We start from the raw sequence: 26,560 nt of genomic DNA, 5'->3' as shown, positions 1-26,560 counted from the left end.
ATTAGCACTATGTTGATGGGAGAGATTAGGCAGAGAGATTATGGAGGATTAGCAAGTTAATGTCATGTCTGTGTGTAACACAAGCTGCAGCGCTGCCAACTGCGCTGTGAGAGGCAAGCGCGTCAACACAAGAGAACCACCGCAACTGTGGTCGCGCCAGTGAGAGACACAGCCCATCACACAGCCAGAACCATCGGTACATCGAGGCTAAGGGAGCAGAGGTGGCCATGTTAGTGAGACCCCAGCCCGTTAATGCAGAGGCACCCAACAGGGCAATGCAACTCAGAGAGTCGAAGATAACAGCCAAACGGCAGGAAGGATGTATCGATGGTTCTGGCTGTGTGAAAATATATATAGGTTACACATTGCATTTGCTTGGTATGTGGTTCAGTTTCGAGTCCAGTTTTCTGCAAAACTCCACCGCGTGAATGATGACGAGACTTCAAAGTGGTCATGATTTAATCCTATTTCCCTAAGTACTTTGAAATTACATTGAGAGCCGGAAAAGGGGAAACACATGGATTAGGAAACAAATGAAAGTTGGTGAGTTCACATTCACTGTTCGTCAGAGTGGGCTTGGGAAGAACACATCGCTAGAAGCGGTGAGGGCCCGCGTGGTCTAAACTCGCGATAGAGTGTACCAGGAAGAGGAGGGAACACACGCGAGAGGATGTCAACCTTGTAGACGGAACTATAGATGGATTTTGAAATCGCAGGACTCTGAGAGATGGTGTGACGGCTTGAGAAGGCCTTCGTCAAACAGTGGACAGATCACGTGTGATCAGCTTATGAAGTGTGAGGACAATGAGCAGAGCCATGCTACTGATGCTGGATAAGCGTAGGGCTCTTTCTGACCCACTGCGCCTGCTTGCTTGTGACTGGGGAAACATGTATCTTGAACTTCTTTTGCACTCTACATAGTCAACCGTGCTCATAGGAGGTGCGGAAACATGGCAGGAAAGCGTTGATATCCCGAATCAAAGGACGAGATGGAGGAAAACATTTAAATGTTTGCTATGACAGCAGGAATATATGAGCGGGAGTAGTTTTGAATTGGAGTAGTTTTAATATTTTTAGCTTGTGTTGCCTCCGAAACGTCGTGATTTTTACTTTTATTTTACTTTTATAAAAAAAAAATGTTTACCTACGTGACTTTACCGAAAAAACCTAAGCATACGAATCCTTGCAGTCACGAAAGCTTCAAATCTAGAATTGGGGAGTAGTTTTGTTGGTCAATACTAGTGAGGCAGCGTTGTATTTTCTTTCGCGCTTTGCAGGCAGGATGCATCACCATCACAATGGGACATTATTACGCTGCAACCCTTTTGCCGTGAAGTGCCACTATCAGCAATCAGCCAGGGAACACTGGCTCGAGGGAAAAAAAGTGCACCAAATAATGGTACGGCGTGGGGTTGGTTTTTTGTTGAGGATATTTCGGTTTCTGTCGTGCGTGAATATATAATCTCAGCATCTTGGATTTTTTTTTCATTTTTAACATCACGGAAATTATTGCAGAAAGTAAAAAAAATCACTGTAAAAATTACATCCGTAAATCATGCTAATTGCAGGAACCTTTGCTGATAACCACAAATGCATTCCAATCTGATAACGTTATTGCTGTCACTTTTTTTCATTTGAGCAAATGATCGTTCTTAAAGTCGTAGTGGCTTTGAAAAAAGGAAGTACTTGAGCTCCAATGGGTGCGGGGGTGGGAGGTGGGGGGTGGGTGGGTGGGGATGCATAAATAGATGCGTCTGATTTACGCATTAATTCTAGATTTAAATTTGGCTGTGACGGTCCCACCTGAAGACGAAGACTTGTGTTGCCTCCGAAACGTCGTGATTTAATGAAATTTACTTATTTATTGCTTATTTTTATTTATTTTTACCTACGTGACTTTACCGAAAAAAAACCTAAGAGTATAATGTACGTATTGTTGTTAATATCAGGTGGCATGGTAGCACAGTGGTTAGCGGAGTGTACCAAGAAACCGAGTGATTTTAGTTTGGCACCCACCCATGGCTAACATCAATGGCGAGGTGAGATCTGGAACTCGTGCGGTTCCCAATCTCTGGCGCCTTCACTTTCTATACACTGACACCCGTGCGGTGAAGTATGGTCAAATAACTACCATGACCACCAACAGCGTTGTGCAGAGGCCTTCATGCGGCAGTAAATCGACAGAGCGCTGCGAGTTTTATTTCATCGTCGTAATTACACGTCTTCGTACATTAATGACTGTGGAATATTGACTATAGTAGATAAGCCAGTGACACATGAACTCTGTAGACACACTGTAAACAGAGTGACACGCGCCATCTGAATAGCATTGAAATTGTGCATATATGAATAATTCAGTGGTTTGTCAACATTGCAAGTCAGCCTAAGCCCTCGGGATGACATGGCATTAGATAAAAACCCATCGCATCCTCCTCGCTCACAAAAAACACAAGTCCACGACAGTGTATGAGATTGCTCGAGAAACTCTGAATTAATTTTGCATGCGGTGGATGATAATGGGGCTTTTGCCTTCTTGTTGACGTGGGTATTTTTTTTCTTCTTCTCAACGCTGTTAATCTCTATAATCAAATGCTTTTGCAAGCATAGCACAATTCGGTGGAGATTGCTGCGCGCGTAAAATTCGGGGATGGCACACGACGGATGCAAGCTTGGGGGGTGATATGGTGGCATTGGGGTGGCACATATAAATATGTACAGTATGTTGAACTTCTTTCGCACTGTACGTGGCCAACCATGCTAATCGGAGTTTTCCGGGCGGTGCAGTCACCGTGTGTGTAAAATCGTTGTGCATTCCCAGAGTAACACAGAGTACATTGAATTTGTGCATGCCTACGTGTGGCAGTGCGTTTAAATCCACTGCTCAACGAGGGGTCACGGCGGGCTGTTTGATTATACTTCACCACGCTGGATAGTGTGGTGAAGTGAAGGCACGGAGGAGAGACGTTCGAGCATGGTAAGAGTACAAACGTTGTATTTTACTGCACGGCCCTCTGCTGACAATGCGATTCTACAGCAGCCCTTAGTAATCGTTTGGCGTGTGCTGACCTCCCATCCGAGCAATGTCCATGCTCAAACCCGCTTAGCTTCTGAAATCTTTCATTTTTGCTCACACTCCGGCTGATTTGGTCAAAGGCGGTGCATTGTGAGTTGATTTCTGAAACCGTGCTCATCTTTTTTTGTGAATGCAATTATAGAAGCCTCATCAGCGTCTATACATTGCAGGGGTGTTAATGATGCATCAGTTCATCAATGGAAATACATTCTTGAGCACACAATTATCATAATCGGCGTCAATCCAATTTGCATATGTTCTCTAATTCCAAACGAGCACTTTTTCGTGCTTCTTTGAATGCGTAAGAATGTAAAAGATGATTTTAATGTTCATGTAATGCGGTTCACTTGACCCTTGCAGCAACTAGAGGATTGCTACCATTCGTGGGAGTGTTTAAAAAAAAAAATCTTGAATCACGATAGTTAATCAAATCGCTGGGGAGGTGTGGATCGTTACGGCCCGAACACAAACGCGAATAATATTTTCATTCTGGAAGTTCCCATGACCACAGAGCCATTTGTCATATTAAGGAACAACTTGGAAGTCCCATCATCATAGGCCTTTGGCAAATTTCAAATAACTCTTTGACCATATCCAGTTGCCTGCACAAATGTCGTTTATTTATTCTGCCACACGACTGGATAAAGCCTTCGAAGCTCAGCTCTTTTGAATTCAGTGCAAATCCATATGGCCACCCAACATGCACATTCTATAAATAATGTACAGCCATTTGTCAATCCACTGCTGGATGAAGGCTGCTCCAGACCGAACTGGTGAAGGGGGGAATGTTTTCTGGTTGCTGAAATGGATGGCCCAGGACCGGTTTTCGCCCTTGCCAGGAATTGAACTTAGGTCACGGGCGTTCATTGTGCAGGGTTCTAACCATTGAGTGACCACTCTCCCTTCCCCAACATAGATGCATGCTACTTAAAATAAAACGGGGCACTATAACGTATCCGGGAATAATTCTGTGGATGACAGGTGTTCTCTTGGTAGCGTCATGTAGCATTTGTTTGGAACAATGTAATGGTGATTTATGCAGCTATATACATTTTCTATTATGCGTTTTGCTGTTGGTATTATTACACGCTTAAATAATGTGTGCACTTTCATCGTAAAAAGTTACTGCTAATGGCATCCCGAGGGTTGATTATAAATTTTGTTTATACATTATTTTTTTATCCACATTTTTACAATTTTATCGAATGCCTTCAGAGTGTCGTACAATATCCACGGGCATTTCATGTTATTGCGCATAAAGCTGTGATATCTGAGCACAAACAGCAAACCAAATGCGATGCTCGATTTTTTCCCATTTACAAGTCCAAACCTTGGGCCGAGCGAGCGCATGCAAATATCACTCGATAAGCTCTGCCGAAAGATGGCCAGACAAATGCCTATCGCTCATCCCTGCCTCCTGGTGGGAGGCCGTTTTGATTGGTTTATGGCCCGATGGTTTTTAACCCTGGATGACCCCTGTTTGACTCCTGACCCGCAGAGGCAAGTGGATGACGCGCACAGCCAGAGGTGGGTTTTGCTGGTTTTGTTTTTGCGAACCCCCCCCCCCCGCCAACTAACCAGCTTGTGCCCAGGCTTAGTGACGCTGCACTGCCCCCCTCCCCCTCCTGTACACGGCAACACCCAAACGCCGGCTGCTTTCGTGCCACCGGCGCCGAAGCATCTCAGCATCGCCGTCTCGGGAGGTTATTAAATCAGTCGCGATTGGCAGTGATCTGTAACTTTCATCAGACGGGGGCTGACCTCAGATGCTAACCCCGGCGAAATGAGAGCCCTGGCAAGAAATGCTGTCTTGTGGTCATGTCAAATTTGCCATTGCCTCTGAGAGGTTCCTTGGGGTGCGTCGGGTTGGGGGGGGGGGACGCTGGAGGGGTGGAAACGGCAGTGGTTGTGGGGTTGGGGCGAGAGTGGCGCTTAAACATGCCGTAATCATTACGAGGGTTAATTTGGTAACTATATTACCACAAAGGCCGTGTTTCAAGGATGCAGACGCAATCTGAACTTGAGGACCATGAAATTGATATTTTTTTGTTATAACATCAGCATTTTTATCTGAGGGGGGGGGGTGGATCCACACTCGGGGAAAAAAACCTTTATTTGGTTGATGCAAGCAACGCTGTAATTTAGGTGTTGTAACGTTAAAATATAGCGTGCGTTTTCGGGCCAAATGAGGTCCACTACATCGTAATGATCTCGCACAGCAAGAGACGACTCAGAGATGTGGTGTTTAGCAGTAACTAGAACAACTCTTAATGTTCTAACAATTTGCTATGTATTTAAGTGAGCATATGCTTTTGAATGTATTCCCTCAGCTTTTCATTTTTTAAACGTCTTCCAACTGCTAATGTAAATACAACACGCGTGTTAATTTAGTTGCATCGCATTTAGATGGCTTCACTTTGCTCAATATTTACACAGGCGTACACGCGCGTGTGGCTGCACACCGTGTGCAGTTATAATTTACGCACCGCGTTTGTGCCAACCGTTTGAGCGCAGCTCATGTTTTTGTACTGCTCATCGCTCTCGTGACCACTTCTTTTAAGAGCAGGGGGTTAAGGGCCAAGGACACAGACCTCGGCCGTCATTCGGCCGCACGGTGCGTTCGATATTCCCGCTGCCCCCCCCTCCATGCCATGCCCGCCCCACTCTGCTGCCGCGTCTATAGAGATGCAGCAGCCAATGGAGCTGTGCGACATTTCAAGTGCAGCCACGTGACAGGTGCATGTGGCTTGTGCCCCGCAAGGCTGCCCCCGGTGAAATGCTGGCCCAGTTTGGGAGGTTAATTTGCACGCGTGTAATCTTTTGGGGCAAACCGCGCGTGGGCATGGAAACAAAGATAGTCCCCCACCCACCCCCACCACCACCACCACCTCCACCACCACCACCACCACCTCCACCTCCACCACCCCCGATAGTGACGCAGGCTGTCGAGGCTAGGTCTGTTAGCGGGCACGTATTAAGGCCGGCACGGCGCACGAGAAGGAGGTTTGGCCAGCACTTTGCCTGTCTGCTTTTGTTCTCCTAGTACTCATTTTTACGCTGTACCAGGTACTCGCTTAAGGCTGAGTAAACCTAGGGGGGGGGGGGTGGGAGACCCAGGATCGGTTGAGATATTCGTGAGCGAGAATCGAGCCCAGATTGCCGGGTTCGGAGTGCAGTGCGCTAACCACTACACGACTTCTCCAGCCACACATGGGCAGACACAAACAGTTTGAGGTATATAAAACATATAAAAAAAGTATGGCGTAATTTGGAGTACAAATAATTATTATTAATGCAAAACTAGATTTAAATGATTGACATGAGGCTATTTTTATATTTCAGAATATAACGCCATGCATTAAAACGTTAAGAATGGTCTGCCTTTTCAACGCATCCTGAAAATATACATCACACTTTTGCAATGTTTTCTGTCCACGGTGGACTACAGGACAAATTCATTTATTTAAAGTGATGATGATAATATGTGCATTGTATGTGTGTTTGCTTTATAGAACTATCAATTGATGTAAAAAAACCTATAAAAAATAGTTTACATTTTTAAATGTCTGGCATGAGCATTATTAGCATCACTGTGTGAGCACTTTATATAACAATGGGCATTATGATCCTGAAGGTAGAATTGTAAATACATCTCGGGCATGTAGAGCGCTAGAATGCTGATAAGTTGAGTTAGACCTCTGCAAGTGCATATGCAATAAAGACTTTCGTTTATTCTCTCACTTGGAAACGCAAGAGCGTGCATGATAATACAAAAAAAGAATGATTGCATTACATTGATATTCATAATGCCAATACAAAGTAAAGCCTAACATAACTTGACCCTTCGTTTAAGGCAAAATAAATGCTCGCAGACAAAATATCATCCGAGTGACATATGAGGAGGGGAAATTCAATGTAACTCTTTTGCATTGTTTATGAAAATGTCACTTGTTGTATGCAGCAGCGTGTAGTGGCAGTGAGTTGTCCAGTGTGAAAGAAACTGTGGCAATTTGTGGTATTGTTAAGCACCCCTAACACGGATGTTGGTGCAGAGAGCAAAGATGACACAAAATGCCGTAATATGAAAATGATGATGGCGACGAAAATCATTGTAATTTTCCTTCATTTAAGCACCTTTCACAGTTGCGCAGAGCGGCATTGATACACACAAAGGGAAGGATGAAATGAATGCCGCCCCTATTGTGGCCTGGCCTGTGTTTTTTCTTACGCAATGCCCCGTCTCTGATATAATAACATGGGTAGTGGACCGGTCGACTTGAAAATGTAGTCGGGGCTTTTTCTTTTTTGCCCAGTGGAAAATTCCACTCTTGGAGGTCACTGCTGGGGTCACACCGTATGATGAGAATCCCGCTGCTTTACAACCTTGTTCTGTGAGCAGATAAACGCATTTTTAAACCTCACTCTGCATTTTCGCTTATCTTGTTTTCGAGGAACAGAAATTATTTCGGAGCATGCTTTCCAACAAATATGCTCGAGTAATATTGGACTTTCTTAATACCCATTTATAAATGTAGCCACGTTTTAAAATGTATCTTATTTGCCGAGGAATTTGATCGAGTAATATTTTTATGTTACATTTGTAAGGTGGGGGAAAATAAAACCTAAATGTAACCATCTCTGGAAATGAACATGGCGGACATGGAACTTTCGTACGACCAGCAGCATTCTGTTGTTGTGTACACACGTGATGAGCACTAAAACATTCCCATGATGAAAAAGTCCTCCCCCCATCACCATCGGTACTCCCCTTGCCCTCCCACCCTCCGACCCCCTGTCCCCCTAGCCGGTCATCCATCACGTGTAACGACCCTATATATTTTTTTTATCCTCGGCAAAAATGTACAGGCATCGTCGAAACACGGGGTCCCCGCGTCCACCACAGAACCCCATTTTCAGGAAAAACGGGCCGACGGGATTTTATGAGCAAACCCATTTTCACTAAAGCCCGCAGATTGGTCTCGCTCGCGTTGAGAGCCTGTATAATTGTGTGGAGGTGCGAGCCCTCTTGGCCGATTGCACCCCTTTTCTAAACCAACGATGACCACGGTGACAAAGCTTGCATGTCTAGACCATCTCTCGCCAGTGGATGAATACCTTGTTTGAGCGTCACTTGTGGCCCCAATTCCAGTATAATGGTATACCAGCCGACCCGCATCGGGTTAACGTTTTGGGTGATAACTATTTATCGTGATGGGCTCCTTTTCAAGTATTTATAATGTGTGCTCGTGAGTTCCACCCATCACGTGAACACCAATGGAACACATGTAATTTTAATGCATTGTTATTTGTGCTCACGTGATCGTATTGGTCGACGGAGATAACTAAACGTGGCATCAAGTCTCCGTCACTCGGTGCTCAAATGTGTGCGCACTCGGCCCTAGGCACCTCAATCGAATGAGAACCCATTTAAAAAAAAAAGCCAGCAGCGGAGGAGGAGGAGGAATGCAGTGACGTGTTTCAATGAAATTCATTTTGGAGAGGGTGTCATTACGAACGGGCCCGTGAACGTGCGAGAGAGCGCGCGTTCGCAGGGCCCCCCTTGTTCACCGGAGGCTCTCTCGGGCACGATCAATTTAATTTTTCTAATAATGCGCGGGAGAGATGGCTGCCAAGTCCAGCGGCTCCGAACAACGCCTGCGAGCCTCCAACAGTAATTATAGCTGATCGCTTAAGTTGCGCCGTGCGCAATCGCGAGCACAGATTATTTTTTTTTGTAATGCCCTTCAGCAACAGAGTTCCGGTGGTCCTTATACGTACCCAGCACCATCGCTGCATCACAAGCCGGGGGAGGAAATAGTTTGGAAATTTAATTGAAGTAATGATTTTTCTGCCGCCGCCGCGTAAGGCGTATTCACCATTGCAGCACCCACTCATTAATTTGTGCGCACGCACGGAGGCCAATTCGTCTGCCGGACGCGGCCGTTTGCATATGCGCCAAAAATGATAACAGTTATGACAATTGGTTGCACTGCAGGCGGACATAATTGGCCTTATTTACCGCTGGGCTTTTACAGGCCGGCCAGAGTTACAGTGTGCAAACTGCCCCATTAGTTCTGATTTGTGGAGCATTCGTCTTCGTGATGCATTTTCTTACACCGATCCCGCGCTCGTTTGTTTCAGTACCCTAGCTGAGTCCAAGACCCGGTCCGCACCCAAATGTTTTTTTTTTCTCCCTCCAGTTTGCATTTTAACCACTCGCAACAACCCTTTCAGAGCACTGGGCGGATATTGTGGATTGCTTATCCAAATCAGTGATTGCTTTCCAACCCTGCCCACCCCCCCCCTCATTCTTTGCAGCCAAAGGGACAATCTGTGTTAATTACATGCCATTCTCTGGCTGTCACGCCGCCGCACAGCTCGACTCTGGATCCTGTGATCCGACCGCAGACGCTTATTTCACGCTCTGTTACGTTTCGCTCTGGTGTGTCCCCCGTTGTGGAACTGATCGCTCGGATTTAATGTCGTCTTTTGACCCGCGGTGGAGTCCCGCTCGCCTCGTGTGAGAGCCGCCCGTTCCTTGCCGAGCAATGAGCGCTCGCTGCTGATGACTAATTTATGCGCTGCTGACGCAGGCAAGTCTGTGATCGTGCAAAATGTGGCCTCCGAGCTAAAAAAAAACATTGGCTCTAATAGAAAAAAAAAACATAATTTACATATCGGCTCCTTTGAAATGCATTGCTATGGATTTATATTTGGAACCCTTTAAAAACACTCTCCTAATCCACTTGCAAATCAAATCATAACCTCAAAATAAGGTTTTTTTGAAGTATATTTAAAATAAATCTTCAAAGTGTTGTAATGAGCAAGCGTGCTCTGCCTCATATGCTGCCGTAAGAAGCATGAAATGTCCCCAAATTTCAGGGACGAGTTGGCCCCGACGCATGTTATTTATTCTGTCAATGTTAATGTTGTGCGTGTCAAGCGTGTGCTATCATGGGAGGCCGTTTGCTGAAACGCTGACAAATGCCTTCAGTGAGATACTTGCAGATTTTGGGCATTTGTCTAAATTACGGAGCTGCACATCGTGCTCGTTGAAGATTATTCTTGCATGTTAACATTTCTACGGTATGACCATTCAGATACTGTATATATTGTCTAACTTGCGGATAGCATCATTACTGCAGATTTCAATGAGTCCCCGTTAAACAGTTTCATCTTTGGTGTGGCTTTGTTATTTTATCCCGTTGCATTAACCTCGAGAAAGTGCGATTGGGTCAACTAATTATGCAGGTGGATAGATGGATTTTAAAATTCAATAAATATATACTGTAAGCATAAACAAATTGCCCGATATTGGAAAAGCTTTCGTGATGAAGTGTATCTGTATTGCAGTATGGTACACAAGGTGCTGTAACAAAGTGATCATCAACGTGGCGTATTACAAGTCAAATTGTTGCATACAAATACAATTACATTTGAACACCCACAAAATTCCTTTACAATATTCAACCATGCCTTGTTGCTAAAATTAGATGTTTCATTGTGAATGAAAGTCTAATTATTTTGTGTAATTTAAAAATGGAATTTTAGCAATTTAAATAAATCAGCTCTACTGAGCATCTACTACATCCATAGCCTCTCCACTTTTTCCTCTCTCTCTCTCCTTTGTTTCGCTCCGTCCGTGGAAAAGCATGTGGTCCTGGTGGGAAGGAGGACGTCTCTTGCCGGGTTTAGCGCCTCAATAAACCTCCCACCGTTCTTACATCAACAGCAAATCGATGACAGCTGCTCAAAGATATTTCAGGACATCGCACAGCGTGCAATTCTTTTTATCCATTCTTTATTTATCCCTTTAATTATATATTTATTTTCGAGACGATTTTATTTACTTTTTTTTTTATATCACCCCCACGTGATCATTTTTTTTCGCCTCCAATAATAATTTGTGGGGCTTAATAACGTTTCGCCAGTGTTAATCACGTTGGCCTTCGAAAGCTATGAAGGGATAAAGAGGCAGGCTCACGGCCCACCAACGACTTTGCACCCTGATGACTCACTTCGAGGCACAGGTATGCTCGCGGAGATTCGTTTTTAAAAGAAAAGCTTAGCCGTTCTAATCTCAAGCACGCATTTTTTTTTAAATCTGGAAATGTTAAGCATCTTTAATGCATTTTAAAGCTGAATCAAGGAAACCGAAATTGATTGCAAAAGCAGGTCGCGGTTCAGTGCCTCTGGATGATCCACATCCTTCGTCGAAGTTGATTGCGCCTTGTCAATCTACGGGGTTACCCATAGACGAGGGACTGACAAAAGGTCCAAGGAATGAACTCGCGTGAATTTTTCAGGCCCGATTCCACACGTTGACCCCATTCCAGGAACACAGAAATATCCTCTAAAATTTCAAAAGAGTGGCGATCAAAAAGGGCCACCATGAATACGGTGGATTGGAGCAACAGTGTGCCCTCTCGACCACTACCTTCAGTGGCCACATCCCCCATAATTTTAATGGACGTAATCAGTGCCTAACCTGAAAACACCCAGTCGTTCATGAAAGTTTAAGCAGTATAGTACTATAGTAATCGAGCAAGTGCAGAATCATTGAACCAGAATTGATAGCTTGAAAGCATTTAGAGCGGGCCCCTTGAAAGTGTGGGACTCGTAGCATATGTAACTACTTTTGCTCCTAGGATAATCCGGCACTGGATGTAATTCTGCTTCTGGAATTTAATTCTGCCAATTGGTGAAAACTTTCCACAGTTGCGTGGCTTTGCTCTAGCTCCATCCCCTATTCCTGGCCACGTTCACCAATTTCACCAGTGGTAGCATGTAGTCTCTCTGCTTAACCCCTGATGAATTGGAGCATGTGGCAAAGGGCCAATTTCGGCTGAAGTGAGGTCGAGCGACTCCTCGTGCTGTGGCTGCTGACCTGTCTCGCTAACATTCTGCAAAAGAACTACATTTAACAGCTTATTGTACTTATGTAGGTGAGGAGCATTATTACATTACCTTTTATGCCACGGTTGTTATTGCACAGCAATTACAATGAGTAAATGTTCTAAAGCACTGCTGCGTACACGCCTGAGATGTAGACGACTCTTTATTGCAAAGGAGATAAAATGCAGAATTGGCAGGAATGCATTTCTCTATCTCTGTCAAACGCACATTCCCACATTGGCGATTACTTTTTATTTATGGGCGGTAGTTTTGCGCTCTTTCGAATGTTAAGATTCCACTATTATCGCCGTCATCATTTTGTCCACAAAACAATATCATAATAATTGTTTTTTTTTTACCCTTTTATCTGGCAACAAAACTGACAACTTTTTTACAAGGAGTCATGTTTGCATTGACCACAATACCTGCGGTCGGAATGCAAACAAAAAACACAACTCTGATAATAAGGACAGTGCATACATTATCAGAGTTGTGTTTTTTGTTTGCATTCCGACCACAGGTATTGTGGTCAATGCAAACATGACTCCTTGTAAAAAAAAAGGTGTCAGTTTTGTTGCCAGATTAAAGGGTAAAAAACAATTATCATATTTTGCTACTGGCAAAGGAGGTTCCAATGGTGTAAAACAATATCACTTTAAGATGGTTATTAAGACTCCGAGTTTGAGGTTTACATGATGCTATACATTTCTACAACCTATCTATGTACAGTGAACAATAAAACATATAAAGCAATTTTTCAATCCACTCCTGGGTAGAGGCTTCATCCACACCGTGTCCTTAATGGGGATTCTTTTTTTCCCACCATACCTGACCACGCTGATCAGTGCGGGTTATTGAAATTGGAGGCCCAGGACCAGTCCTGATATCTCTCGCCGCTGATATCTCTCGCCACTGACCTTAGCAGTGGTCAGGAACCAAACTCTGGTCGCTTGGCTTGCAACGCAGTGCACGAACCACTGTACAGCCACTCCACCAGTAGCCCCATTCATGCTGTATTTGCACAATTATTGCGAATCGTAAAGATAAATATACATTCCTGTATTCGTATCAATTTACTCTGAAACAAACCCCGTCTTTGCGGTATTGTATATTGGTAAAATGTTTAGTCGCGATATAAATTGAGCCTAAACTCGATATTTTAAATATGTACCACCCCCCTCCCTAAAGCTTTGCCTTAGAAGTTAATATATTATTTATTGGTCAATATTTTGAGTTTGAGATGTATGCACATATCGAATAAGGGATGCTGTATTATTTATCGGGCCTTCGACGACTCTTTGCTCATTGGCCCTCTCTCAGTGACAGTAGCTTCAGGCGTCCGTGCGCTTTGGTCCGAGACGGGTTTTTTTCTTTTCTTTACCCCCCACTGTGGCTAATTGAACCCTCGCACCGCATTTGTATCTGTCGTACCTCATTTGCCGCTTAATTATTCTCTGATGAGAACGTTTATAGAAGGACCCTGTGATAAAGTTGAGGCGAAAATGGTCCCGTTGCACGATTTTTGCCTGTGCGGTGATCATTTCCTCTGCTACATTAGGTTAATGCCGCCGGTCTATCTAGACCGGGAGAATAATGTTTTCGGCCTCGTGTACTGTATTAGGCTGTATTGCTTTTTAACACCACCACCACCAAAAAAAAACGAAAGCTTCAAATAAAATGAATAGTCACGAAAGTTTCAAATCTAGAATTAATACCATCTACGGGGAGGAATTCCACCTATATGTTAGAGTTTTTAACGGACAACGAGACAAGAAGTCACAGCTTCTCGAGACGCTGGCCTTCCTCAAGAGGATGCCACCTCACTTGATACAGTAAATTTGGCTGTGACGGTCCCACCTGATGACGGAGACTTGTGTTGCCTCCGAAACGTCCGTGATTTATTATTTTATTTTGTTTCTATTAATTTTATTTTTTACCTACGTGACTTTACCGAAAAAAACCTAAGAGTATGAACCAGGGGCGGTTTCTTCATTAGGGCGATTGGGCGACGCACCACCTAATGTCATTCAACCACAGAGTCACGCTAGCCGTCACTGTGCCTCTGGATATAGTCCAATCAGCGTCATGCTACGTTCTGTGGAGTACCGCCTCTTTTTGGGCGATTTCCCTCCAGCTGAGAATCGCCCCGAGTGGCCCCATAGACTTACATTCAAAGATGATTTTTTTCGAACGGGGGCGCTGCAATGCATTCTCTGGCTTCCGGGAGGGCTCGCCCTAACGTGCTTACGTCATCATACGTGCTTACGTCATCATACGTAAGCACGTTTCATCCAACAATATAATTTGTCGCCACCTAGTGGAATCTTTAATAAAAGAAACTTGAGTGGTTTGTTTTAATAGTGAGTATAAAAACAAACAAGATGAAATGTAAGAGTCACTTTATTTTTCATTAATATTAAAGAAGTGAAGTTGCCTTTATATGCTTAAGCTGTTAATTTATCCATTGCATGGGTGGACCTTATCCTTATCAATCATCCAGACATTTGCCCCCCCTGAGAGATTTTGCAGGAGCCGCCACTGGTATGAACCCTTCTCAGTTGTTCGGGAGAGACCATTGGAGCAGGTAGTGTGGGCGAGAGAGCGTGAGAGTGGCAGAACGAGGGTGGAGTGTGAGAAAATGTTTGAGAGAAGATTTTTCAACTTTACTTTTTATCTTTGGTAAAATATTAACCCGAAAGAGAACAGGAAATAACAAACAAACAAAACCTAAGTTCATTATTATTTTCCAACTCTGAATTGTGCACGACTAAGCCATCCTCTCGAGGGTTTAGCAGACACATTTAAGTAATAACAAGCAATGTGTATAGCCTAGAGACAACGAATTTAGAAAAAAAAAATCTTTTTTAAAAAGCTGCCGGCTGTCTACACATCAGGGGCCAAAATGTCCACCTGGCACATTTCCTACTCCTAAAAGGAGGTGGCAAGGGAATACACCTCGGAGGAGGAGAGAGAGAGAGAGCAGTGTTTTCACAATGAACTGCGGCTTTGCCTGCTGTTTGTTTGCCCCTTCTCTGAACTCGCAGTCACCGGGACCACCTTCCAACGTCAGCAGCAAAACAAAGCGGTGGCTCGTCTTCAACTAAGGACTGCCACAGCCTGGTGTTGTGGCCTTCTACGCAGCGGCTGAGTGTCCGCTCCAGCCTGTGCCAATGTCGCTTCGGCTGCTGGGCTCGTTAGGGTTGCCTGGTGCCGCTGAGACATATTTGGCCCCTGTTTGTTGTTGCCTCGCATTGAGTCGTTTTTTAACTGGTTGGATAAACAACAATGCATTGCAGGTAAAGGTGCAACCTTGAAATTTCTTGCCCGTGCCACTGATGGAGAAAGGTTTTCCACCAGATGGAGCTATAGAGAGCTGCTCTAGCAGGTATTTTTGGCCCCTCTCAAGCCAGACATCTTGCAAGAGATGGAAGTACCCACATTTTACCGCACTCCCACACAACCAGGCAATCAAATGACAAAATAATGACACTGTACAAGAAAGATATGATAAGTTATGATAAAAATGGTGATGAAGATTATGAAGGTGGTCATGATGATGCTGATGATGACAATGATGATCCACTGTGCCCAATTCTGATTGGTCCCTATACATGGTTCTCACATTCAGTAGCCTTTGAATATACAGGAACCAAATATTTCAGAATATTGCACAGTAGCTGATGATTTTATTATCATAGTGGAGGTGACAATGATGGTGATAATGAAAACAATCATTGAATAAATTTGGTATTCACGCAATTCTTCTCGTGCAAGATCACTGTGAAGGCATATGTTTCACAGACATAGTCTGCAGTAGTTTTACAATTGTGTGCAATGGTGTTATGCCGAATCCCAATTGATTCATTCGTAGGTAAATAATGACCATGATCCCAACATACATTGGTCTAATATTACCCAATGACATCGTGGGGTCTTTAACATACACTGTGAAGCAGATGGCTTGAGTTTTATGGTTAATGCACCCGCAGTAATAACCAGGGTGGCCTGCCGAGTTCGAACAGCGAACCTCTGCATCAAGCGGCGAAAATGCTACGGCTGGTTCATGTCACGACGCAGATAATCATCGTGGCGATGGTGATTATTTTTATGATTTTCATCATTGTGATGGTGGTGATTGCGATGGCAATAATGATGCTGCTGCTGATAATACAGTCTTGGTGATTATGCACTACCCATTTCGTTTGGCTCCCAGTTGCCTCGCAACAACAGGCTGGGGGTATGGATGCGTGTGTGGCTCTAAGAGTGTTACCAACTTCATTAGGTCAGTCATCACTAACCCCTTAACACCAGCAGGCTGATTTAGTAACTCCGCCAAGCATATTGATCCAATGCAACACGTGTCAAAAAAATGTTGCTTGCACACCCTTGCCGGCCAGATTCAGTGTAGCATGCAGCGACCTCTTTGTTGGGGGCGATCACCAGTGAGCCTGACAACAAAATGTAAAAGAAAAAGTGAAAAGTATGATTTTTTTAATAGTTTTTTTTCTTCTAGGTTCTTTCGGTAAAGTCACGTAGAAGGGAAGTAATAAAATAATAAAAATAAAACATAATGAAATGAAATAATTCTCACGACGTTTCGGCCACAACGCAAGCAACATAATAAAATAAAATAATTCTCACGACGTTTCGGCCACAACGCAAGCAGCCGTCTTCAGGTGAAGACGGCTGCTTTAAATCGAGTTTTTTTTTATCGTTGCTCTTCACAGTTGCGTTGTCGGTCTGCCGAAGCCTCCTCGCGCCATTTCAGTTTGATCGCGCAGGTCACCTGCGGTTTGGTGACGGAGCATGGCTAGCATCGACTCGGTTATCACTCGCCACTGATGCTAGCCGAGAATCAAATTCACATCACCAGATTGGTGGTGCAGTGCGCTAATCACTGCGTCGCCATTGCACATCTATTTTTACGCACAGTATTTTTGTGATAGGGAATATACCTGTGACAATTCGTCAGCAAACTAGTCTGAAATTGCTCAAAAATTGGAATGCAAAGAAAATATCGCGCGAGCGTACACTTCATAGTCTGCATGAATCTCATTTGCACAATATAAAGAATGTAAAGGTGCAGCCCTGCAATTGCTTGCTCACTCGTCACTGTTGGCAGAAGGGCCTCCACTAGAAGAGGCTCTAGATGGCATTTGGTCTACTCTGCAACGCTGACGAGATGTCTTGGAAGGGGTGGGCGTACCCGCACTTTATCCCCGCCGGCACGCAACCTGCCAATCAAACAACTGTGGAGTGCCCGTGTCATACTCTTGGGTGGACAACGGGGATTTAAGAAACTTTCCCATTGTTACAACTGCCACGCCGGGAGATCCACTGGCTACCTCCAGGGTGCTCGCAGTTGCCCCATGGCAGCATCTCGTACGGTATATGCATGGTCATGTTTGGCATATACATTGCAGCACTGTGCATACTCTTCTGTGACGCATACATACTTGACAAGGCATCTCATTGTGTGGTAAGCCAAGCGTGTTATTAATGGTTATAAGGAACAGACTTTAGTTGTATTGCTTCGCGCTATTGCTGTATTATATTGTTATTTGCCAAATTCTGCATTGGGATAGGAGGGCTCAGCTTCTGCTCTTGGCCTGTAGTTTTTCAAGGCCAATTGTCTTAATTGCCTCGGGGTGAATGCTAATGCCTCGCAGTGGGCTCTGTGGTGTCCCAGTTTACTTTGCTGTGGTGCAGTGCGGTTATCGGCTTCAGCAGGAAGGTCTCCGCTAATGCGAAGTGTGACAATTTATCCCGTGCCAGAAATGTTCTGGATTTTCCGGATTAAGGAGTGACAGTGTGCACTCTGAGAGCATCACGAGTCCATGGACACACCCTTCCCCCATCCTCTCTCCGCCTGTTCCTTCCCCAAGCACCCGCCGCAGTTTCTTCCAAAAATAGTTTAAAATATACATGCTAAGAAAACAAGAGGCAGAAAAATAAGACCAACAACAACGAAAAAAAAATTTGCTGTAGATTCATAGAATCGGATAAATACAGCGGTTCAGGATTGACCCGGGGAGGATCGATCTGGTTGCTAGGCGATCGATGGGGTTGCCAGGCGACGGGATTTTACGTCAGAGCGTTGCCTGAGATTAGAAGGCAGCAAGCGCTCGAGCAATGCGAATGATAACGCGTAAATTGGGCCCGCGAGCTCGCGCGCGGGCACAGCGAGGGGTGCCGCTGCTGCTGCTGCTGCCCGACAGCTTGCCTCCACTACGAGACCCTGGCAGAGAGCTGCCTGGAAAAAAGGCAACCTTTTTCTAAAGCCCCCTACCCACACACCCCCACATCCCTCCCCCGTTAAAAAAAAAAATAGCCCAGCGAAGCAAACAGAAATGCTTCCTTGGGCAATATCGGAGCGGAGTGGCTGACAATGCGCCACAGGAACGAATCCAGCCGTGGATCTAAGGTAGCATCGCACATCGCAACCTGTCCTTGTTCCCCCACCTCCCCCGTCACCGGCCCCCCTTTTTAATAGCGCGTGCGTGCGTGCGCTCTAAGTGTAAATAACGGTGAGGCGCAGATTGTGCAATTACTTACATTATCTGCCATTTCGGAGGAAGCTGTGGCTCCTTCTGCCTTGGCTCCTGAGCGTCCTCCTCCTCCCTTCCCACCCGCCCCAGCGTCTGTGCTCAGTGCGACTTCCCCCCCCCCCCCCAGTTTGCTTGGGGTGTTAGGAAAGAGTCCACACCTTACAATTGTTGTTGTTGTTGCTGATGATAATGAGGAGGTTTTTTTTTCTTCCCCCCTACTGGTTGCTATGTATTCGAGACGACTGCTAAAATACATCAAACAAAGGACATATTTGACCACGGTGAATTATTAGTGTGTCTTAGGGTAAGAAGCACAACGTGGAAATCGTTGCATATATTGTCTTGAGGAAACAACGTGATAATGATAATGACAACAATAATTCACAGCCCGTGGTCAATTCATTGCTGAATAAATGCCTCCGCACGCCATGTTGGTCTTGGGGGTTGTTTGGACCATACTTCACCACTCTGGCCAGTGATGGTTTGTGAAATGGTGAGGACCCAGAACCGGTTCAGATGTCACTCGCCACTGATGTTAGTCGGAGACAAGAATAAAACCATCGACCACATTTACAGCGCAACACACGAAACCGCCGTACCACCACTATACCCCCCCCCCTTCCCCATCAGTAGTAATAGGTTTTTACTCTTTTATCTGACACCAAAACTGACACCTTTATACAAGGGATCGTGTTTGCAATAACCACAATACAAGCAGTCAAAATGCAAACAAAAAAGAGACAACTCTGATAAGTATATGCACTGTCCTTGAAATTGATTGGTCCGCACTCGAGACGGCTTTTCTTATAGCCTAGTCTCCACTGGTGTGGGACCAGATGACACAAAAAGGCGTACAACTCAAAAACAGCGCACTATCAAAGTATTGAGAGCTCGGGGTAAGCATTTACATTGATACCTCCTTTGCCAGTAGCAAGATATAGTAATAGGTTTTTACCCTTTTATCTGGCACCAAAACTGACACCTTTATACAACGAATCATGCTTGCAATAACCACAACACAAGCAGTCGAAATGCAAACGCACTGTCCTTGAAATTGATTGGTCCACATCCCCCCCCCCATCCCCATACAATGTATAAATAACTCATTGATTAAAAATCCACGTGTCAATATATATTTTTCAATTGCAGCAAAGCTTGAGCAGCCTTTCCGCCTTGTGCTGTCGACGATGCGAGAAGCGCGATGCGTGCACAGACCCTGAGCGCAGGAGAGGAATGGCACTCGCCGTTCCCGTTAATCACAGCCCTGATAAATTGCGTCCCGTAACAAACAGGCTTTTCGAATGAGCATTGCTCTTATCTCCAGCACACGCTCGGCACCCCAGAGCTCTGCCGCTTGCTGCTGCTGCTGCTGCTGCCGCTGGATTTTTTTTGTCTTCCCATCCATGCTTTTTTGGGGTGGGGGTGAGGTGGGGGAGAGGGAGGTGGGGGGGTCGCAGGGAACTATCGGACGTTTTTTTTGTTGCAATCGTCTCGCTAATTTGGAGCCGACTCGCACCTCCCCGTGTCGTGTTGCGCGCAGCGCCGTTTGTGCCGGCGTGTAATGAGGTCCAAATGAATCCCCTCCGCAGACGTCGGGGATAGTCGCAGAGATGTCCCACGCTGAGATCTTCTGTCTGTATTCTTGGTTCTTTCGGTAAAGTCACGTGGGTAGAAAACAAAAATCGAAATTAAAAGCAAAGAAACAACGACGTTTCGATCGCAACACAAGGTGGAAGAGCGCTTGTGTTGAGATCAAAACGTCGTGGGTTTTTTTCTTTTAATTTTGATTTTAGTATTCTACCTACGTGACTTTACCGAAAGAACCACGAATATGAATTCCTGCAGTCACGAAAATTTTAAGTCTAAATCTTCCGTCTGGTTGACGGCGACGTTGCGCAAGGGCCAGAGTTTCGATTTAAAGCTTTCGTGACTGCAGGGATTCATCTTCTTGGTTCTTTCAGCAAAGTCACGTAGAAGGGAGATAATAAAATAATAAAAATATAAAACATAATAAAATAATACAATTCTCACGACGTTTCCGACAGACCTGTTCTTCACCTGAGGACGGCTGCTTGCGTTGTGGCCGAAACGTCGTGAGAATTGTATCATATTATTACGTTTTATATTTTTATTATTTTATTATCTCCCTTCTACGTGACTTTACCGAAAGAACCAAGAAGAAGGGCCAGAGTGTAAAGGGTGCACTTGCCGCGTTATTGAAGTCAACCTATAAGACAAATGTTCCGATTCAACGCCATCCCATTTTTCTATTTGAGCATCCCATTGACTGCAAGGATTGCATGATCAATTGGCTCCACCCACTGATATTGTTCCAGGATTCGGATTAAGAAATCTTTTACCACCTCCTAATAAACCTTAACCCTTAACCTGCCGCCAAGCTCGTTGATCACACGAGACGAGAGCGGGGTTTTACTGGGGAGAAGAACTCGGTGCAAAACTGTTGTTTTGGTGGCCATATCATAGATTTAAGCCACATGAATATTTTTACCACAGCCTAGTTTCATTCCTTCGGTGTTGCAGGTGATTATTAATTCGCACCAGTGAGTTTGTTGGGGTTATGCTCGTGTTTATATGTGTTTTAAAGGTGTGCATTTTGTATTCATTTTCACGATTGTTCCTTTAATTTGTTTTAGAACCGTAAAACAGCGGCATGTGCACGCAATTACATTTATTGCAAGCTCTCGCCAAAGCACTACATAGGCAACATTTTAAGAGCCACATCGCTACAAAACCACGTGCTGTGTGGGATTGTATCTGCCTGGGTACACCACATTATTTTGACACAGATCCGCTCCCCGACTTCTCTGGCTTGCGCTTAGGAGAAAAAAAAAAACGGGCAGCTCCTAATTGCAGCAATAAAATATTAAAATTCCCATCGCGCCCACTCCGTACGAAAATATTTGTTAAAGCTGAGAGCGCTGCCGAGAACCCGGAGTGGCGCCGATGTTCTGGTGACCCCAGAGCAGATCAGCTCAGCGGGCATCTCCCGCAATGCTCATTCGACAATTTGGTGCCACTGCAGAGGGCTCCACTCGCACAAACGCGGCGGCCGCCTCTCACCCCCCTTAACGTGTCATTCGGGGGGAGTCTATTCAAGTCGTGCTCGCCTTTATGGTCAGGATTGGCTGTGAAGCGGCGGTCTCCTCCGTGGCAAGGAATGTTTCCTTGGAATCCACAATGCACTTCCAAAGTGGAAGGGTGGTCTCTCCCATCAATATTTACGAGCCACTAAAAATAAAAATTTTCACGTGGATTATCCGATTCCTCTTTTATATTTTTACTCGTGATGAATTTTCAAATCTAGCAAAAATTTCCACTTTGCTTGATGTACGAGCAGCCTTCTGCTGTACATGAAACGTGCAGTGTGTTTTTTTTTATGTTGTTTTAAAGCTCCCTATGAAAAGGTGGCCAAGCACGTTGAGATATCAAAGCACTGAGCTGACACTGCCAAAGTCCGAATTCGAACCCGGGTTTCATGCAACAGTCAATAAAATGGGTTCTCAAGGGTAGCGAGTTTTTCGTCTCTGCCTGGCCACCAATGGTTGTGCACAGGAAACTATGAAGAAAAAAACTCTTCCCATTCTTTTTAGTTTTGCGCTTAATATTTCTTAACCCCAGCTTGGAAAGTAAAAACTATTGGTTTAACCGACATACGATAAACAAACATATAGCAGAATGTGTAGGAAAGTGTGACCCCCCCCCCCACTATGTAATGGGTAAAAATGCCAATTGTACGTGATTTTCCACATCCCATGAAGATGTTCTGTCGCAGCTGCGGCTTCATGAGGTTTCCAAATAGAATCTTCATCTCATGAAATTACGTTGAAGGCTCACTTAAAATAAATTGGAAAATACCCAAATATATCACGTCAAATGTAATACAGCCTTGTAGGTGTATTCATTTCGCATTTTAAACGCAGGTTAACTTAAGTGCAACAATTATAATACACAAATTGTATTCAAAGTGATAAACATTTTTGAATCGGGTTATATGAGCCGATGATGAAATCACCAGCCACGAACGTGATCTCTTCAGATCTTGGAAGCTGAGCATATTTTAGCCTGAACAGTCCTTGGGTTCTAGATTTGAAGCTTTCGTGAGTGCAAGGATTCATATTCTTAGGTTTTTTCTCTCTCACTTGATACAGCTATCGTGCTGTGACGGTTCCACCTGAAGACGGAAGCTTGTGTTGCCTCCGAAACGTCGTGATTTTTATTTTATTTTTTTATTTTACTTTTATTAATTTTAATTTTTTACCTATGTGACTTTACCGAAAAAACCTAAGAATATGAGTCCTTTGGTTAGTGACCACCATCGGTTGCGGTGTAAAGGCTGATGCGGGAATACGTGGTGGATGTTTACAGGGCTGTCACTATCCACCACGTCCCATTGTTGTAAATGTGCCATGCTGCCACCACCACCAACCAGCATTGAAAAGCGTGATGAGGTGTGTGGTGAAACAACGCCCATCACTAATATGTATGCATGCTGAACTTCTTTTGCACCGTATGTAGCCGACCGTGCTGGGGGCCCTCTTCTGTGGTATTAATGATCGACTGAAGGGCTGGATTTGTAAATTTTCACACATATACATTTCAAAAATTCTTATTAAGTAATATGGGAAATGCACACGAGGAGTGTTCTTGTGTGTGTATAGAAGAACATGTGATTGCTTTCACAAAGGCGCTATAGTGTGCATGGCGTTAAATGAGTGCGCTTCGAGCGAAAGTGGTTGTTTCAGGAACAACACTCAGGTCGTAAATTTTAATAACCATAGTTTTATGGCAACATACTTTACAATGCAAAACATAAAATAAAACGGTAAATCAGATAACAAAAATAAAATTACAATTTCAAAGCTGCCATGTCAGGTAGGCTTGGTAAAAAGCCAAGTAGAACAGGTGTGTGAATTATTTTCGAGGAACTGATAATGAAAACTAGTTTTTAAAATATCCATCTGTCAATGTCACGCATTGCATTTCCTTAAATAGTTCGGGAAAACTTTCACTTGGTATGGATGGGGGGGACCGGTTTGGTTTATATTTATTTGCCTCCAATAGCTTTCCAGGTAATTTATAAAATGCCTCCGTGTGTCAGGATCCCTGTTCATCCCAAGTGTAACAATGTAGTTGCCGTAGCCTTAAAGGTACTTTTCTTTTCAGGAATGGTTCATTTTCCCTTAATGTGATATCATTTGTCGCGCTACGCGAGGTTATTCTTTTTTTCGATCTAACACGTTCTGAATGTGCACCATCCATCCCGTTTGCTGCGGCCCACGACTATCCCCCCCCCCTTCCCCGTACGCTTTCCAGGACCGCACCGTGAATGTGAACGCTGCGTCTCAGTCGTGGCATTTCCACGGATTAGCATGAACAAATAAATAAACCGCGGTGCATTTTGCATGGAAAAACATCACGCTTTTGGGCAGGCGTTCATAATTTCGAGCTTACAATTATATGTGGGGGGGGGGGGGGGTGGGAGGGGGGTTTCTTCCTAAAAAAAAAAATTCAGCGGAGAAATTCTTAAGTCATTTTTCAGCGGAGCATGAGAAAGGCGAAGAGAAGGTGAATCTAGCAGAGCAACATTGTAAAAAAAAATGTCTCGAGACATTGCATCTCTCAGGTTGACCTGAATTATCAAACCTAATTGATCAATACCTGCAGGCTGTTAGCTTTATACGTTTCAGTGCATTTCCCCCCCCCCTCCCTCCGGTTTAATTGCGTGAATTAATGTAATTGCACTCATTGTGCCCCCCCCCCCCATGGTATAATCAGAGTCAATTTTCTCAAGGCGCTTCGGACATTTCGTCTGTTTTCATAAATCCGTCAGTGGCTAAGTCCCTTTGCAGGAGCATATTTTTTGCAAGGCACGCTGCTTTGCATAATTAACGAGGAATGAAATCTTGGGTTAATTAGCCCGTGTATTGTTTCATGTTTGCGAATAATTGGCTGACCTCCGAGCGTGTCGTTCGGTCTCGGGAGGAAGCACCGCTGATGACTCGTGCCTGCTGCAATACATCATTAAAGAAACCTCTCGCTCACCCCACCGTGTCATGGATTCGTCCGTGGGAGCGCACGCAACAGCCGGGTGGCCTCATCGCTAACGCAAGCCACGGGAGCAGGGCCTGAGCCCAACAGCGTGTCCGCAGATTTCGCTTTGATATCGCCGGCAAGAGGGTGAAACGGTGGCACTGCGCTACGAATCCTACAATTTGAGCTCGATTCATGGCCACGGCTTGCGTTAGTTGTGAATGGTACTCTTAGGTTTTTTCGGTAAAGTCACGTAGGTAAAAAATAAAATTATAATTAATAAAAGTAATATTACTTGTATTAATTTTATTTAATTAACTTCTAGATTTGAAGCTTTCGTGACTGCAAGAATTCATACTCCTAGGTTTTGTCGGTAAAGTCACGTAGGTAAAAAATAAAATTATAATTAATAAAAGTAATATTACTTGTATTAATTTTATTTAATTAATAAAAGTAATATTACTTTTATTAATTTTAATTTAATTTTTTACCTACGTAACTTTACCGAAAAAACCAAGGAGTATGAATCCTTGCAGTCACGAAAGCTTCAAATCTAGAAGTTGTGAATGGTATCTGAACCGATCCTGGTAACCCACACCCCCTGCCCCTTCACTAACACGCACTGGACCAGTGTGGTGAAGTATGGTCAAACAACCATTACAATGTGGTGATCCCTTCATCCAGCAGTGGAGTGACGAATAACTGTACGTTATTATTTTCATCACTGGCAGAAATCTATTAAAGTGTCTTCTTTAGATTCCCCCACCGGAATGTACTTGTAACGTCAGTCACGTTGCATACACGCATTTATATCACTGTGTCATTGAAAACATATCTACAAATATATGGTTTATATTAAAGGGAAGCTCTTGACGTCTTGATGTGACGTAATTCAATTCAAATCATTAGGCAATCTACATTGAAACAAAAATGTGATTTAAAATGTAAAAAATATTTAGTTGCAATTTTTTTGAAGATTTGCCAGTTATGTAATGGGGACACACGGGAGCATATCACATCAGGGCCAGCAATACCTTCTTTGCTGGCCTAGAGATTGTCAGAATCAGAAAATTATATTCTTAAAATTTAATGTATATTTTCATTAATGCTATATGTATTTTACAAGTTCGTTCCCATCAGCCTATTAACATAATTTCATTGCTACTCTCTCTCTCAGTTGCGCTGCTTCCAGTGCAGCTAATAAATTAGAGCTTTTATCCAATCGGATTTTCCACCTGTGCTGCTGTCTCCGCCTCTCCGGGTGAAAAATCTACCCCGAGGCCTTGAAAATGTCGAGTGAATCCCCTCTGCTATTGAAGCAAATGGGGACGATGTTGTTGATTGTCATATTCTTTAACCAAACAGATTGTTGAGTTTGCCATTTTGGGCGTATTCCTTGACACGCCGGAGCCTTCTAGCTGGCCTACGTGTGGCGTGATCGGAGAGCCAGTTAGCTAACTGAAGTAAAACTAGCTAGCACGTAACGCGGCATCATCTAAGATTGATTGAAACTTTCTTTCGTGACGTTTAGATTTTTAGATGTAGTGCTTCAGATTTTTTTGGGGGGACGCCTGTTTAATCCTGATTGTGTTATTTGTGTTTTACGGCATTTTTGCTTGTGTAGGGGTGTTAGAGAGAGAGCCCGTTATGCATGGCAGCCTATGGTAAACAAACACAGTAGGCGGGGCTACATGTGTGCACAAGCAGGTGCCCTCTGCGACGTCCGCGCCAGACACCCTGGGGGGTCGATTCGGTCGTTATGATCCCCCGGGGCCCCACCCCTCAGGGAGGGGTTGGGTATAAAAGGGGATTGTATCGAAGGGCTCGGGAGTGATGTTTAGCTAAAGAAGAGGAGGCGGAAGACGTCTGAGATAGAGCCCTGGACTCCCCCTGGTACGCCGTCCTTATCAGGACCGCGCAGGCTCGAGCCAGTGGCGTGGTACCAGAGCCAGAGCCAGTGCTGGTCTGGACTCTGGGTACCGGGCCCGACTGA

The 26,560-nt window shown here is 44.4% G+C and overlaps 1 protein-coding gene across 2 annotated transcripts in view; it reads left to right on the top strand.

The window, feature by feature from the left end:
- Positions 1-26,560, top strand: part of LOC144933875 (serine/threonine-protein kinase BRSK2-like) — a 189,543-nt gene that overhangs the window by 73,004 nt on the left and 89,979 nt on the right. The gene's annotated exons all lie outside the window — the stretch shown is intronic.

The sequence above is a fragment of the Lampetra fluviatilis genome, chromosome 8 (genome assembly GCF_964198595.1).
Source record: "Lampetra fluviatilis chromosome 8, kcLamFluv1.1, whole genome shotgun sequence".
NCBI lineage: Eukaryota > Metazoa > Chordata > Hyperoartia > Petromyzontiformes > Petromyzontidae > Lampetra > Lampetra fluviatilis.
Note: the sequence above shows the minus strand (reverse complement) of the source record. Positions and strands in the feature narration are given on the sequence as shown.